A 17,635-nucleotide genomic window follows, 5' to 3' on the forward strand; every position below is an offset into this window, starting at 1 on the left:
ACCCTTGTGCATCCAATACCCAAGGGCGGCTCAAGACAAGACTGCTGAGTTCGAATTGAAGTCAAGCCTGTTACATCACATTCCGAAGTACCATGGGCTGTCCATGGAAGATCCGAACAAGCACTTGAAGGAGTTTGAAGTCGTTTGCTCAAGCATGACTCCGGTGAACGTGGATGAGAGCATCTTGAAGATGAAGGCCTTTCCCTTTTCTCTCCAAGAGAAAGCGAAAGATTGGTTGTACGAGTTGGCTCCCGGAACGGTCACATCATGGGAGAGCATGAAACGAGCTTACTTGGAGAAGTTTTTCCCAACTTCTCGAGTCATCCTCCTACGAAAAAGGATAAGTGGAATCCAACAAGATGAAGGTGAATCCTTTCCTACTTATTATGAACGTTTTAAATCTCTTGTTGCTTCATGTCCACAGCATCAAATGAAGGAGGAACTACTTCTACAATACTTTTACGAGGGACTTCTACCTATTGAACGTCAAATGCTAGATGCCTCAGCGGGAGGAGCATTGGTGGACAAGACCCCCACGGCTGCAAAGTCCTTGATTGCTAATCGAGCATTGAACGCTCAACAATACGAAGGCGTTGGACAGAGGAGTACCCCACGGCAACACCAAGTCAATGAGGTAAGTGCCATAACCGAACTTCAAAATCAAATGGCTAACCTTACTACGTTGCTTTCTCAGGTGGTGGAAGGTCCAAAAGTCAAAACCGTAGCTTCTTGTGGCGTATGCTCCATGCAAGAACACCCTACAGACAAGTGCCCACAATTAATCGAGAATGGAGGGTGGGAGACACTCAATGCCGTGGGATATGGCAACCAATACCAATCACGTGGTGATCCGTTCTCTAATACTTACAATCCCGGTTGGCGTGATCATCCGAATTTCAAATGGCGAGACCCCCAACAAGGTCAACAACAAAGCGGATTTAGGCAACAACCCCCGGGTTTCTATCAAAAGCCGTTGGCACCACCACAAGCCCAAGCACAACCTGCCCAAAGCAATGTAGGTAATTCAAGTGAAAATGATAAGATTTTTCAATTACTTACTACTTTGACGCAGGAAGTCCAAACTCAAAACAAAGAGAGGCAAATCCAAGACAAGAGGGTGGACAACTTGGAGAAGCAAGTGGGACAGATTGCCGAATTCATGGGGCAATTTCGTGAGCAAGGAAGGTTGCCTAGCTCAACAGTGGTCAACCCGAAAGGAGGATTCGAATCTGCGAAAGCAATCATGTTGCGAAGTGGAAAACAAGTTGGAACGGCTTCACAACCCTCTAATTCAGCCCCAATGGAGGACGAAAAGTTGCAATTTGAAGAGGGGGAGCATGAGCAAGCCACGGCAAGGGTGGGAGACACCATGCCGTAGCCACCCAAAGTACACCGCTCGGCTTCTAAAGGTAAGGATGTTCCAAATTCGGTTATTTCTAATGTTATTCCTCCAAATGCACCCTTTCCTCGTAGATTCATGCAAACAAAGAAGGAGGAAGCTGAAAAGGACATCTTGGAGACATTTAGGAAAGTACAAGTCAATATACCACTTTTGGATGCAATTAAGCAAGTTCCAAGGTATGCTAAGTTTTTAAAAGAACTTTGCACTACTAGGAAGAAAATTTCGAACAAAGAGGTTGTAAAGGTAAGTGAAAATGTCTCAGCCATCTTGCAACGTAAATTGCCCCCTAAATGCAAAGATCCGGGTAGTTTTACAATTCCTTGTGTTATTGGCAATAATCGTTTTGAACATGCCATGCTAGACTTAGGTGCATCTATTAATGTTATGCCTTACTCAATTTATGCATCTATGAACCTAGGTGAGTTAAAAAATGATGGTGTGGTTATTCAATTGGCCGATAGATCTAATGCCTATCCAAAGGGTGTTTTGGAAGATGTTTTAGTGCAGGTTAATGATTTAATCTTTCCGGCTGATTTTTATGTACTTGAAATGGAAGACTCGGTTCATTCTCCACCCTTGCCACTCCTACTTGGAAGACCATTCATGAAAACAGCTCAAACGAAGATTGATGTGGCCAAGGGAGTATTAACAATGGAGTTTGGTGGTGATATAATTAAATTCAATGTTTATGACTCTATTAAGAAGCCTAATGATGTTCGTTCTTGTTTTGCCATTGATGTGCATAAGGATATAGGGCAGGAACAATCCACACCTATCAAGAAGGATGCATCAAGAACCACCATTGAAGAGGGAATTGGAGTGGTTGCCCTAAAACCATCCAATCTGGCCGAGAGTAGCCATAGTGACTTTGTTGATATGGCTGCCACTTTTGAGCCTCCATCACAATATGTGTGTAAGTCTCCAACCCCAATTCCAATTCCCATGTCAACTAATACGGTGTTACCTTCTTTGGTGCAGGTACCTAATCGATTTCAAAGTGGTGGGAGCATTTACATGGACTTTAGGAACCAAAACACCACAATCCGGGAGGATCACTATCCCCTCCCATTCATTGAGCCATGCTACGAACACTTTGGGAAGCATGCCGTGGAGGACAGATCCCTCCATGCCGTGGGTACTATTAGTGAAGCTTAACACGGCATATTCGTCCGGCTGGAAGACGTTAAAGCAAGCGCTTCTTGGGAGGCAACCCATGTATTCGACAAGGAGAAGATGGAACTTCCATTCCAAACCCAGATTTGCGTTTCTAAACCCTTCTCCTTGCTGTTTATTTTCTCATGCTTAGTTGCTTATTATTTGTTTGCTTTTATGTGAGTCTTTGTGTGAAACATTGAGGACAATGTTTGATTTAAGTGTGGGGGGGTAAACAAGTGTTTTTTATGCAAAATTCGTGGGATTCTATCACCTATCACTTCTAATGTTGTTTCTCACTGTTTTTAGGTGTTTTTAATGCATTTTGAGCTATTTTGGTGTGTGTTGAAGTAAAAATCCGAAAATTTGAAAAAAAAATTGAAAAAAGTGTTTTGAAAAAGCCAAAAAGAGTTGTTTTTGTGTGTTTGTTTGTGTCTTAGGGTACCTTCCAACACAATGATGAGGATTTGGTTTTTAATGCATGACTGTTAAAGAGAGTTACAAACAATGATGGAAGTTTGATTTGCTCTTTGGTTTATGCTTGGTTGTAGTTATAGTTTACGAATTCACATGTAATCACAAAGGATAAAATCAGTTTTTGTAACATGCTTGAAGGAAGGAACTCAAACAAACGCTACATCCCTGAGAGATGATGCGAAATATATAAGCACACAAATTAAACCCTCTTTTCGACAATTGTAGTATAGATATAAGTAGGGATCGTTCTAGGCCGGGGATTAGGAGGGATTGCTAATCTAATGAAAATTGACTCAAAGATGTGAAAATATGTTTTAAAACACTTTAAATAGACTCACAAGACTCTTACTAACTTATATGACTCAAAACAAACTTTAAAGACTCAAAACAACCAAAAACAACCAAAAAGACTCAATTTAGACTCTATGACTTAATTTGGACGAAAATACACTTGGTTTTGACTCTAAAGACTCAAAAAAACTCTTTTGGACAGATTTGGAACAAATAAGAAAGGGGGTTTTGATTTTGGACGAATTTAAAAGAAAACAAGTGACTTAAAACTTTAAAACAGATTTTGGCCGAAAATAAGAAAAACTAATGGATGATGGGATAGCCAAGGGATACTTCTCCACACATGATACTTTCTAACAATAATTGATTTCCAGTTGCTTTTCCGATAAACCATGAACCTCAACACCCCAAATTAACCGTGACATCACTAATTAACCCTCAGATTTCCCTTAAGTTAGTGGATTGGATGACATCATACGACAACCCAAAGCATTCTTCAAAAAGTCCCCTACATGACATCATAATAGAGATACGGTTAAAGATCATTACGTTCAATGGAAACCATAAGTATTGACAAAGCACTTGTAACTATGACATCATGATACGCATGCTAGGAATTTACTTAACATGATTGTGAAAACAACCTTAACTACTTGTGAATATAAGTTTGTGACGATTATGTGAAACACCCTTATATTCTAGCCCCAAATTCAAGCATGCAAATTAAGTAGGCCTCCCTAATAAACATACAAGAATAAGTTATCCATCAAACGGTTAAGTAAACTGCATTCGCAATTTATGAAATCACAACTGGAATTAATCAAATCATATTATAATTGTAATCATGGTTTCAAAGCATCCCTAGGCTAAAACGAGTTTAGCCTCTCATGTTCATGACAAAACAAAGCAATATAGATTTAAACATTGAAAATAAAAGATAGATTACACCTAGACACGTCCAACACTCCAACTTGAATGTACAAACGCCCAAGGCTTGGTCTTCCTTCTCCTCCTCCTTGCTAGGTCACGGCACAAGGGTCTATGGTGAGTTTGTGGATGATTTTCTGGATTTTGGATGGTTTTAGGTCTATATGGTGGTGCGGCAAGGGGTTATGGTGGTGTATGGAGGTAGGGATGGATGTATGGAAGTAGGGGAATGATGGATGGGTGGTTGTAAGGTCAGGGCAAAGGTTGATTTCTGAAGGGATGTATGAATGTTGTGTGAAGGGATGGTGGTGATTAAATGGCACGGCAAGGCTGTTTATATAGGCTATTTTGGCACACTTAGTGAAGGAAAAGGATTGCCTAATCCCATTGTAAAAAGGTTAACTCAAGGCAGAAATTAAATGGGAATGGGAATAGGAATTTCGGCTAGGAATTAGGGAGTTCTAGAAGGCTAGGTGCGGCACACATGTAGGGATAGGATTAGGTGTTCTAGAAACTGTGTTTAAGGCAGATTTCCTAATCCTAAAGGGCCTAGGACATGTGATATAGGAGTAGGAAAAGGATTGTGATTCCTAAACCTACAAGGAATGGTGATTTGCGGCAATGGTATGGATGAGTCTTCTAGAAACTGAAATAGGTGTTTAAATGTGTAATTGATTCTCCCTAAGTAGCTAGGTTTAGGTCCCAATCTGATTTGGATAGGATAGAATAGGATAATGTTAGAGATAGGATAGGATAGGGTTTGGATACGATAAGGTTTGGATAAGATAAGGTTTGGATAAGATCCCTTGTTTCTTGCTTCTTCCTTATCTTCATTGGAATAGAACTTCTTCCACCAGATTTGTAGCCTTTCCTAGCTCTTCTAGTCTTCAATTTCGTCCATCCTCATTGCTACATGATTAAGCTATCCAATCCATGCCCAAAAATGCTCCAAATAGCCTCAAAATGCACTTTCTTGCTCCTTTTGCCATTAGGACCTAAAAACACACGAAAATACTTTAAAAGACTGAAATACATAGTAATTAACTCACTAAGTGTAAGGAAACAACACAACTAAGTAGCATAAATATGCTCCTATCAAATTCCCCCACACTTAGCTTTTGCTAGTCCTCAAGCAAAACGAAATAAATCAAAAACAAAACACATTCTAAACCTTCCAACATGTATCTCAGGGATTCCCAACGAACATGACACATTAGAGAACATCATCCCCACGGTTTTTAGCTTTCTTTATACTTCAATAAACACTTAATCATAGTTACTACCTATTAGTTCACATATAATCAATTAAAACAATGTTTCGAATGTAGTAACATGCCTTAGAGAATTCCCTCAATTCCTCACTAGAATGCACTTTATTTTCACACAGATTTTCTAACTTCACACCCTACACTAGTTATATGTGAGAAGATTGATGTAAATATGAAGACTAATACTCACATATGTTATATCAAAGAAAGCATTTTCTGGATTTACGACAATGACATGAATATGATCTCATGAATGGAATGCTACTACTTAGAACGAGAACCAGTGATTCCATATGCTCATACCAAATTCAAACTCCACATATTGAACACATAACATCAAGATAGAAGTTGAGGGTTGTAACGAGGCTAAGGTATTGGCTAACAAAGAAAGGTAAGGATAAACAAACGTTCTTAAAGCAATAGTAAGCAAAGTAATGAAATTGACACTTAAACTCACTTCTAATGGCAAAAAACTAACTTTTAAACACAAGGGAAGATTCATGCAACATTTAGGGTCAAATTCACTCTTTTGGACCCTTCCTTCAACAACCAACACTTGTGAGTTCATTCTCACTTATTTTTCAACTCCTTTTCTTTCTTTTGAACACTTTTCTATTTTCTTTTGATTTTTCTACGAATTTCTCTTCTTTTTTTTTCTCTTTTTTTTTCTTTTTTTTTTCTCTTCTCTTTTTCTTCTCTTTTTTTTTTTTTTTTCCGTGCCCTATCATCTTCCCCCACACTCGTTTTCCACCATATATTGTCCAAAGGAGTTCACCCTAAGTCGTGCTTCACTATCCTTTAAAAACCAAGGTATGGAAAGTCCTATTCTAGGCTAGGTGAGGATAATGTGGCTAACAACGAAAATAGGTTTTGAAAAGGCTCAAAAGGGTTAATCCTACAATATATATGAAAAGGGATAGGCTTTTTGGCTCTGGCTTGACTAACAACTTCATCTTATTGTATGTTATGCAATCAATATCATGCTTTGAATGAAATGGGCATGAGTTCTAGTATTTGGAACTATAATGAAATGCATTCTAAATAGCAACCAAGTAAAGAATGATGAGATCATGCAACGACTTTAGAAAACAAGAAATCACAGATTATACTCTCCAAAGAACGTTATAGGCTCAAGTCTCTCAAGGATGTAGCGTTAGTTTGAGTTTCTTCCTTCAAGCATGTTACAAAAACTGATTTTATCTTTGTAATTACATGTGAATTCATAAATTATAACCATAACCAAGCATAAATCAAAGCATAAATCAACTTCCAGCCATGTTTACAACACTCTTTAATAGTCATGCAATTAAAAACCAAATCATCATCATTGTGTTGGAAGGTGACCTAAGACACAAACAAACACACAAAAACAACTTAAAAACAACTCTTTTTGGGTTTTTCAAAACTATTTTGTAATTGTTTTGTAAATTTTCGGATTTTCTGACCAAAAGACATAAAAACACTTCAAAACACTCTAAAAACACTTAAAAACAGTGTGAAACAACATTAGAAATGATGGGTGATAAAATCCCACGAATTTGCATGAAAAACACTTTGTTTACCCCCCCCCCACACTTAAATCAAACATTGTCCTCAATGTTTCACACAAAGACTCACATTCAAACAAACAATATAAACGAACTAACATGACAAAATTAAAATAATAAAGAGATAGAGATTGAGGAACGCAAATCTGATTTTGTAGCTTGAATTAGTGAATTGCCCACATCCTCTCTCGTTGAATGCATGGGTTGCCTCCCAAGAAGCGCTTTCTTTAACGTCGTGCAGCCGGACGAACCTTCTTCTTATCCTCATTTGGAGCCCACGGCATAGAATGGATCGTTGAATGGAAGGTGATACTTGAAGTGAACCGGCATTGGTTTGAATTCTAGTGTAGGTGCCTGATTCATCAAAATCAGCCAGTTAGTATAAAATGTAATGGAATTTGGAGAAGACGACTTACTTGTTTTGTCCGACAAGAACTCAATGACAAACACCACTCCTTTGAAAGTTTCAGGGATATTGGACTTGGCCAGATTGCATGTGATGGTTATGACTTGTCCAATGTCATCAAATTCAACTTCTTTGGGTTTTGTGGTTTCAAATATGTCCTCTTTGATGCCTTCTACATCTTCTCCAGCCACTACCTTCTCTTGAATCATTCTTCTTGGTGTACAAAGTCCTTTGAAGAATTCAACACCATCTAAAACTTGTTGTGTTGCACCAAGAATTGGAATAGCATTTTGCACCTTTGGGAAGGCTTCCACGATGTCCTTTTTACTCTCTTCTTGGTTGGGAATCAAAAACCTGCTAGGAAAAGGGACATTGGGTGGAATAACATCAGAATAACATGGAATTGGGACGTCCTTACTTGTGGTGGGTGATTTAGAGGGCTTAGGGGGCTGCGGCAAGGGTTGCTCTACCCTTGCCGTGTGCATGTCTTCTTCCTCCTCCTCAATTGGCAGCTCCTCATCCACTTCTAGGCTATGTTTGGACATTATTAGGTCAGCTCCAACCTCCATAGCACTTCCCAAAGTGATAGCATTATGGATTTCAAAATCTTCCTTCGAGTTTTCAATAGTTGAGTTGGAGAGTTCACTTTGCTCTTGAATTTGTTTCATGAACTCCATAATCTGCCCAATTTGCTCCTCCAATTTACCCAACTTCTTGTCTTGATTTTGTCCGTCCTGCGTCAAAGAGGTTAGTAATTGAAAATTTTTATCATTATCCATGGACATACTTGAACTTGATTGGAATTGTTGTGGGGGAGGTTGTGGTTGCTGCATAGGTGTTGTATAGAACTCCTCATATGGTTGCCAATATGCTTCTTCTTGAGCCTCCTTGGCTTGATTTTGTGACCCCTGCACCAAAGAATTTAATTCATTAAGAATTTGATTATAATCTATTGACGAACTTGAATTTGATTGAGCATATTGCATATGAAGTTGAGGTGGCTGCATAGGTCTTGAATAGAACTCCTCATATGGCTGCCAATATGCTTCACGTTGAACTTGTTGAGCTTCCCACCACATAGAGTTTGAATGATCCCTCCAATCTCTTTGTGGACATTGATTGGCTTGAAATCCTTGCCTATATGAAGCACCAAATGTAGGGACACTCTGCATTGTGGTCCTTTCGGCATACGGCGACAATTGAGAAGTAAGATTTGCCAATTGAGCTTGAATGCTAGCAAAATCCATATCTTACTTCTCTAGTACCTAAAATCAAAGAAAGAGAACTAAATCAAATATCAAAAGTAACAACAAACAAAGAAAACAACACTAAGTTAGAAACTAAAACGGAAACAACTAAACCAAAAAGAAAAGAACCAAGGGATTAGCAAAGTTGCTAATCCCCGGCAACGGCGCCAAAAATTTGATGCGAAATATATAAGCACACAAATTAAACCCTCTTTTCGACAATTGTAGTATAGATATAAGTAGGGATCGTTCTAGGCCGGGGATTAGGAGGGATTGCTAATCTAATGAAAATTGACTCAAAGATGTGAAAATATGTTTTAAAACACTTTAAATAGACTCACAAGACTCTTACTAACTTATATGACTCAAAACAAACTTTAAAGACTCAAAACAACCAAAAACAACCAAAAAGACTCAATTTAGACTCTATGACTTAATTTGGACGAAAATACACTTGGTTTTGACTCTAAAGACTCAAAAAAACTCTTTTGGACAGATTTGGAACAAATAAGAAAGGGGGTTTTGATTTTGGACGAATTTAAAAGAAAACAAGTGACTTAAAACTTTAAAACAGATTTTGGCCGAAAATAAGAAAAACTAATGGATGATGGGATAGCCAAGGGATACTTCTCCACACATGATACTTTCTAACAATAATTGATTTCCAGTTGCTTTTCCGATAAACCATGAACCTCAACACCCCAAATTAACCGTGACATCACTAATTAACCCTCAGATTTCCCTTAAGTTAGTGGATTGGATGACATCATACGACAACCCAAAGCATTCTTCAAAAAGTCCCCTACATGACATCATAATAGAGATACGGTTAAAGATCATTACGTTCAATGGAAACCATAAGTATTGACAAAGCACTTGTAACTATGACATCATGATACGCATGCTAGGAATTTACTTAACATGATTGTGAAAACAACCTTAACTACTTGTGAATATAAGTTTGTGACGATTATGTGAAACACCCTTATATTCTAGCCCCAAATTCAAGCATGCAAATTAAGTAGGCCTCCCTAATAAACATACAAGAATAAGTTATCCATCAAACGGTTAAGTAAACTGCATTCGCAATTTATGAAATCACAACTGGAATTAATCAAATCATATTATAATTGTAATCATGGTTTCAAAGCATCCCTAGGCTAAAACGAGTTTAGCCTCTCATGTTCATGACAAAACAAAGCAATATAGATTTAAACATTGAAAATAAAAGATAGATTACACCTAAACACGTCCAACACTCCAACTTGAATGTACAAACGCCCAAGGCTTGGTCTTCCTTCTCCTCCTCCTTGCTAGGTCACGGCACAAGGGTCTATGGTGAGTTTGTGGATGATTTTCTGGATTTTGGATGGTTTTAGGTCTATATGGTGGTGCGGCAAGGGGTTATGGTGGTGTATGGAGGTAGGGATGGATGTATGGAAGTAGGGGAATGATGGATGGGTGGTTGTAAGGTCAGGGCAAAGGTTGATTTCTGAAGGGATGTATGAATGTTGTGTGAAGGGATGGTGGTGATTAAATGGCACGGCAAGGCTGTTTATATAGGCTATTTTGGCACACTTAGTGAAGGAAAAGGATTGCCTAATCCCATTGTAAAAAGGTTAACTCAAGGCAGAAATTAAATGGGAATGGGAATAGGAATTTCGGCTAGGAATTAGGGAGTTCTAGAAGGCTAGGTGCGGCACACATGTAGGGATAGGATTAGGTGTTCTAGAAACTGTGTTTAAGGCAGATTTCCTAATCCTAAAGGGCCTAGGACATGTGATATAGGAGTAGGAAAAGGATTGTGATTCCTAAACCTACAAGGAATGGTGATTTGCGGCAATGGTATGGATGAGTCTTCTAGAAACTGAAATAGGTGTTTAAATGTGTAATTGATTCTCCCTAAGTAGCTAGGTTTAGGTCCCAATCTGATTTGGATAGGATAGAATAGGATAATGTTAGAGATAGGATAGGATAGGGTTTGGATACGATAAGGTTTGGATAAGATAAGGTTTGGATAAGATCCCTTGTTTCTTGCTTCTTCCTTATCTTCATTGGAATAGAACTTCTTCCACCAGATTTGTAGCCTTTCCTAGCTCTTCTAGTCTTCAATTTCGTCCATCCTCATTGCTACATGATTAAGCTATCCAATCCATGCCCAAAAATGCTCCAAATAGCCTCAAAATGCACTTTCTTGCTCTTTTTGCCATTAGGACCTAAAAACACACGAAAATACTTTAAAAGACTGAAATACATAGTAATTAACTCACTAAGTGTAAGGAAACAACACAACTAAGTAGCATAAATATGCTCCTATCAAGAGACTTGAGCCTAAACGTTTATTTGGAGAGTTATTAATCTGTGCATTCTTGTTTTCTAAAAGTCGTTGCATGATCTCATTATTCTTTGCTTGGTTGCTACTTAGAATGCGTTTCATCACTATAGTTCCAAATACTAGAACTCATACCCGTTTTATTCAAAGCATGAAATTGATTAGCATAACAAATAACAAGATGAAGTTGTGTAGTAGTCACCACCATAGCCAAATAGCCGAATCCACCCTTGTCATTTGTATTGTAGGTCTAAACCCCTTTGAGCCTTATTTAGCCTATTTTCTTGTTAACCACATCATCCTTACCTAGCCTAGAATAGGACTTTCCATACCCTTGTTCTTGAAGTATAGTGGAGCATAACTTAGAAGGAATTCCTTTTGAGTGACATTCTTGCAGAAAACAAGTGTGGGGGAAAGGATTTTGTGAGTGTGTGTGTGCCAAAGTCTTAAAAGGGGCACGGGAAAAAGAAAGAAAAAAGAAAAAAAAAAACGAAAGAGAAAGAAAAAAAAAATCGTGAAAAAGAAGAAAATAAAGAAAAGAAGTGAGAAAGAACTCACAAGTGTTGATTGTTGAAGAAAGGGTCCAAAAAGTATGAATATGGCCCTAAGTTTTGTGTGACTTCCCCTTGGGTATTCAAAGTTGACTTCTGCATTCTAAAGGGAATTCTAAGTGTCTAATTCATTACTTTGCTCACTATTGCTTTAAGAATGTTTGGTTCCTCTACCTTTCCTTGTTAACCAATACCTTAGCCCCGTTACAACCCTTAGACTTCTATCTTGATTGTTATGTATTTCAATATGTGGAGTTTAGAATTGGTTTGAGCATATGGTATCCCTGGTTCTCGTGTCTAGGTAGTAGCATTCCATTCATGAGATCATATACATACATGTTAATAATTCCAGAAAATGCTTTTCTTGTTCTAACATATGTGAGTGTTCGTCTACATGTTTACATCAATCTTCTCACATATACCTAGTGTAGGGAGTGTAGTTAGAAAATCTGTGTGAAAATTGAGAGTACATCTAGTAAGGAATTGAGGGAATTCTCTAAGGCATGTTACTACATTCAAAATGTTGTTTTAATTGATTAAATGCGAGCTAGTGAATGGTGACTATGATTAAGTATGCTCGAGGGTAAGGATTGCTTAAATCTATGTGAGTAGTGATCTTTAACATGTTATGTTTCATTGGAAATCCCTGAGGCGAACGTTGGAAGGTTTAGAGTTATGTTTTGTTTCTTTTGTTTAGTTGTTTTGCTTGAGGACTAGCAAAAGATAAGTGTGGGGGAATTTGATAGGAGCATATTTAGGCGACTTAACTAGCTTATTCTTGTGCATTTGTGCTATTATTTCTTAGTTAATGTCGTATTACAACTCAATTTCGTGTGTTTGTAGGTCCTATGGGTTAAAGTATCAAGAAAGTGCATTTTGGTGCATTTTGGAGCTATTTTGGACACTAGGTGGTGAGCTTGCATGTGGGCTAACATGGATGGACGAATTTGGACTTCAAGAAGGTGGAAATGTGATAAGAAGAGGAAGGAACTAAGCTTTGGACAAAGTGGATAAGGAAAGTGCAAGAAAAGAGGAAACCTTATCCAAAACATTATCTAAACATTATCCAACCTTATCCAACATTATCCAATTATCCAAAACATTATCCAAACCTTATCTCATCTTATCTTATCCAAACCTTATCATGTCTTACTCCTAATTACATGGGGACCTAAATGGATCATTCTAGAACCTATTTCTAGAAGCATCCTAGTCTAGAAGGGCCAAATCTGCCACAAAACCTATTCTTTCTAGAAACCCTAGAAAAGTGGCGCCCAAACCTTTCTAGAAGGCTTTACCTTGCCTTGCAAGGCAAGCTACCCTCTCCCCTAAATCAGCCGCACCTTCCTAGGCCCAATCCCTTTGGGATTCTGAATTCCAAGGCCTAATCCTTGTGGATTTGGGTATACAAATCAGTTTATAGAACTATGTGGGCCAAAACCTTCTTCTAAGTGGATTTGAATCACCATGGCCGAATTCTAGGGCCCTAATCCACCAAATCAGCTAAGTAAACCCTAATCTAATAAACCCTAGGACTATATAAACATATTTTCAGCCACAAATTCGTACCACCCCCTTATGCTATTCAGAAACCCTTGTGCCGCACCTCCATTCTCCATTCTTGACCTCCATAGACCTCCCTCCACATCCATACATCTCTGCCGCACCCTTCCCCACCATAATCAACCATCCTCCATCCCTCCAAACAAGAAAACACCACCCAAAACCACCAATTCCATTACCCAAACTTTGTGCCGCAGCAAGGAGGAGGAAGAGGAGCCAATCTGTGCATCGAATTCATCTTGGATCGCTGAGCAATTAGGTGTATTCTTTCTTATGATTTCAATGTTTAAATTCAATACTTTTTGTTGTGCAAGCATGAGGAACTAATCCCCCTTTTGGCTAGGGGGGAATTTCGAAACCATGGTTATATTTGCATGATGATTTGATTACTTTCAGTTGTGATTTCATGAATGATGAATTCAATTTACTTATCTATTTTAATTAAAACTTGCGTATGTATATGAATTGAGAGTGCACGCTTGATTTGCATGCATAAACATGATGCTAGGATATGAGGGAACTTCACCTAATCGTTGGGAACTCACATCCATGAGTAGTTAAGATTGTTGGTCGCAATTATGTTAAGTAAATTCTTGGTATAAGTATCATGCGCTTTCATAGTTACGAATGCCTCGTCAACACCTATGATTTCCATAGAACCTAATGATCTTTGATTGTCTTTCTATCATGCGCTTTCATATAGAAAACTTTTAAGGAATAATTTGATTGCAATGCGCTAATTCCATTCAATTCAATGACCTAAGGGAAATCTGAGAGTTAATTTAAGCGTACCTAATTAACTTGGGGTGTTGAGGTTCATAAATTCATCGAATAAGCAACTGGAGATTATTTTGTATGCAAGTATGCCATGTGTGGAGAAAAACCTCCTAGCCATCTCACCATCCACTTAATTTCACCAATTTCGTCAGAATCTGCCTATTTTACATATTTGTTTTGTTTGTTTGATTTTCGTCAAAAACCAAATCCCCAAGTGTCTTAGAGTGTCTAATTAGTTAGAATATGTTTTAGATTGTGTTTTTGAGTGTTTTGATTCAAGTTGTTACCCAAATTCGTCCAAATTAGTGAAAGTGCTCAAAACTGCCCAGAAAGTGTTTTTAAGGCAGTTTTGAGTGTTTTGGGGCTGTTTTGAGTCTTTGGGTTTGTTTTAGTGTTTTTATTGTTTAGCTTTGCATTCTTTGAGTCTAGTTTAGTGTTTTAACCTTTGTTTTACGTTTTTGAGTCAGTTTCCAAGTGATTTAGCAATCCCTCCTAATCCCCGGTTTAGAACGATCCCTACTTATTTATATGCTACAATTGTCAAAAGAGGGTTAATTTGTGTGTTAAGTTAATTTTCACATCAGAAATCAAATCAGAAATCTAAGGGAAAGTAGTGAATAGATGGGGCAAGGCAATAAAACACAAAAGGAATGTGTTTTAATGCAAGGAAACAGGAAAGAAACATCTCCCTTGCACGGCAAGGAAGAGGGAATGTCAAGGGAAGTGCACGGCAAGGCTTTTAAGAAATAGGTAAGTGTTTTAATTCCCTAAATCAATTCTAAGAATCAGGAATTAAGTTAAATCCCTTTAGAATAGGTAATTGAAATCAGGAATTAGGGGGAAAAGGCTAAGTCTTGCGGCACAAGGGAGGAAAAGAAAGGGAAAGTGTAAAACTTGCAGATTTTGGGAGAAAAGGAATGTATAGGCTCGGCTAAGAAAAGAGAAAGGATTTAAAGCCATAAATTTGGAGAGAAAAAGGAAGGTAACTCACGGCACAATTTAGGACATGCTTCTAGAACATGTGATTTAGGCAACCAACATTATTTGGAAACTTGCACAATTGGAAACCTTTCAAGAATAGAAACTCCCCATAATGCAAACTGGTTTCCAAATCTTGATTCCTCCTTCTTCCTTCAATTCTAGGCTCACTTGATCTTCAATTTCGTCCAACACTTTGGCTCCAAGCATAAGCTATCCATCCTTAGCCCAAAAGTGCTCCAAAATGCACTTCTTTGCTCCTTTAGCCCTTAGAACCTGAAAACATACGAAATTGGCTTAAAAGACTTAAAGAACTAAGAAACAACAACATAAATGCACAAGAACAAGCCAACTAAGTCGCCTAAATATGCTCCTATCAGGATGCAAGTAGGGATCGTTCAAGACCGGGGATTAGGAGGGCTTGCTAAAACCTCTAAACTAACTTAAAAACATAAAAACAAAGTTAAAAACGTTCACAAAGACTCAAAGGACTCAAAACAGGTTCAAAAGACTCAAAACTGCCTAAAAACACTAACTAGGCAGTTTCTGACCTTAAACACAATTTTGGACGAATTGAAGGTTATGGTTTGACTCAAAACACTTTAAAACACAACTAAACAGATTCTAAACACTATAGAATAAGAAAGTAAAGGGGGGTTTTGATTTGACGAAAATTGAAATAACAAAACAAGTTATAAAACTAGGCAGATTGTAAAACGAATTTTGAAAACAAGATGATGGATGGATTAGTTAGAGGTCCATTCTCCACACGTGACATATTTGTATATGAATCGATTTTCCAATTGCTTTTCATTAACTATGATGCTCAACACCCCAAGTTAACCGTGAACAACACTTTCTTTAACTTTCAAGTTTTCCTTAAGTTATTGAATTGGATGGGAATGCGCATACAACAACTCAAAACATTCTCTAAAAGTCCCTTACGTGAAAAGCACAATAAAGGTACAATCAACGATCATTAAGTTCCATGAAAACTATAAGTATTGACGAGGCAATTGTTACTATGAAAAGCATGAAACTCTTGCCAAGAATTCAATTAATGCGGTTGTGACTAGCAACCTTCACTACTCATGTTTATAAACTTGTGACGATTAGGTGAAACTTGTTTATAAACTAGCATCAAGTTCATGCATGAAAACTAAGTATGCACCCTTAATCAACATACAAGAACAAGTTTTTAATAAACAGATAATTGAATTGCAATCACAACTTAACAAATCACAATTGGAAGAAATCAATTCATATCTCAAACATGTTCATGGCTTCAAACTTTCCCCTAACTAATTAGGGGTTTAGCCACTCATGATTACAGCAAACTCAGAGATTAATAACAAAGTGAACATTGAAAACAAGAACGAAGTACACCTAAGCACGCTCCAATCTGCAAGCATGAAACGTTCAAGGCCTCCTTCCTCTCCTAATTGTTGCGGCACAAGGGTTTTTGGTGAGTTTTGGGGGTTATGGATGATGTAGAATGATGTGTTTAGGGTAGGGATCGATGTAGGGGACGGCAAGGGTTGGTTTTTGGGCAGAAAATATGGAGAATGGTGAAGTATGGATGTGTTAGAGGGATGGCAAGAATTTCTGGCGTGAATGGTGAATGAATGAATGAGTTTGTGGCTGCAACAAGGAGGTTTTATTATAAGATTTTAGGAATTAAAACCCTACGTTATTTAGGTAATCAGAATTTAAGTCAAAAGCTTTTAGAAATAGGAAATCAAATCAGAAAAGTGAAGAAAACTACCTAAAACCCACGGCAAAGGGATTAAACACAAAAGGAATGTGTTTTAATGCAATAGAAGAGGAAAGAACCATCTCCCTTGCACGGCAAGTGATGTGAGAATTATACGCACACAAATTAAACCCTCTTTTTATCAATTGTATTGAAGAATGTAAGTAGGGATCGTTCTAGACCGGGGATTAGGAGGGATTGTTAATCACTTGGATTTGACTCAAAAACGTAAAAACACAATATAAAACACCAAACTAGACCAAAAGAATGCAAAACTAAAGTTTAAAACACTAAGACAAACCAAAAGACTCAAAACAGCAAGAAGACACTCAAAACTGCCTTAAAACTACTTTTTGGGCAGTTTTGAGCACTAGAGAAGAATTTGGACGAAAATAGTTATAACTTGACTCAAGATACTTTAAAAACACAAACTAAATTGATTTCTAACTAATTTGACACTCCAAGTAAAGGGGGATTTTGATTTTGACGAATTTGAAAACAAAACTTATAACTTTGTAAAACGAACAGATTTTTAAAACGAATTTGGATTTAATGAATGGAATGAAGGCTAGCTAAGGGGTTCATCTCCACACATGCCATACTTGCACACAAAACGATTTCTAATTGCTTTTCAATAAACCATGAATTCTCAACGCCCCAGATTAACCGTGAATTGCACTAATTAACCCTCAGATTTTCCTAACGTTATTGAATTGGATGATTGCATACGACAACCCAAAGCATTCCCCACAAGTTCCCTACATGAATTGCATAATAGAGATACAAGCAAGAATCATTAAGTTCTTTGAAAACCATAAGCATTGACGAAGCACTCGTTACTTTGAATTGCATGAAACTTATGCCAAGAATTTACTTAACGCAATTGAGATCATCAACTTTTACTACTTGTGAATATAAGTTTGTAACGATTAGGTGAAACTTCCTTATATCCTAGCATTAGATT

This window comes from Pyrus communis, chromosome 17 (genome assembly GCF_041283825.1).
Source record: "Pyrus communis isolate YQ-2024b chromosome 17, ASM4128382v1, whole genome shotgun sequence".
In the NCBI taxonomy this organism is placed as follows: domain Eukaryota; kingdom Viridiplantae; phylum Streptophyta; class Magnoliopsida; order Rosales; family Rosaceae; genus Pyrus; species Pyrus communis.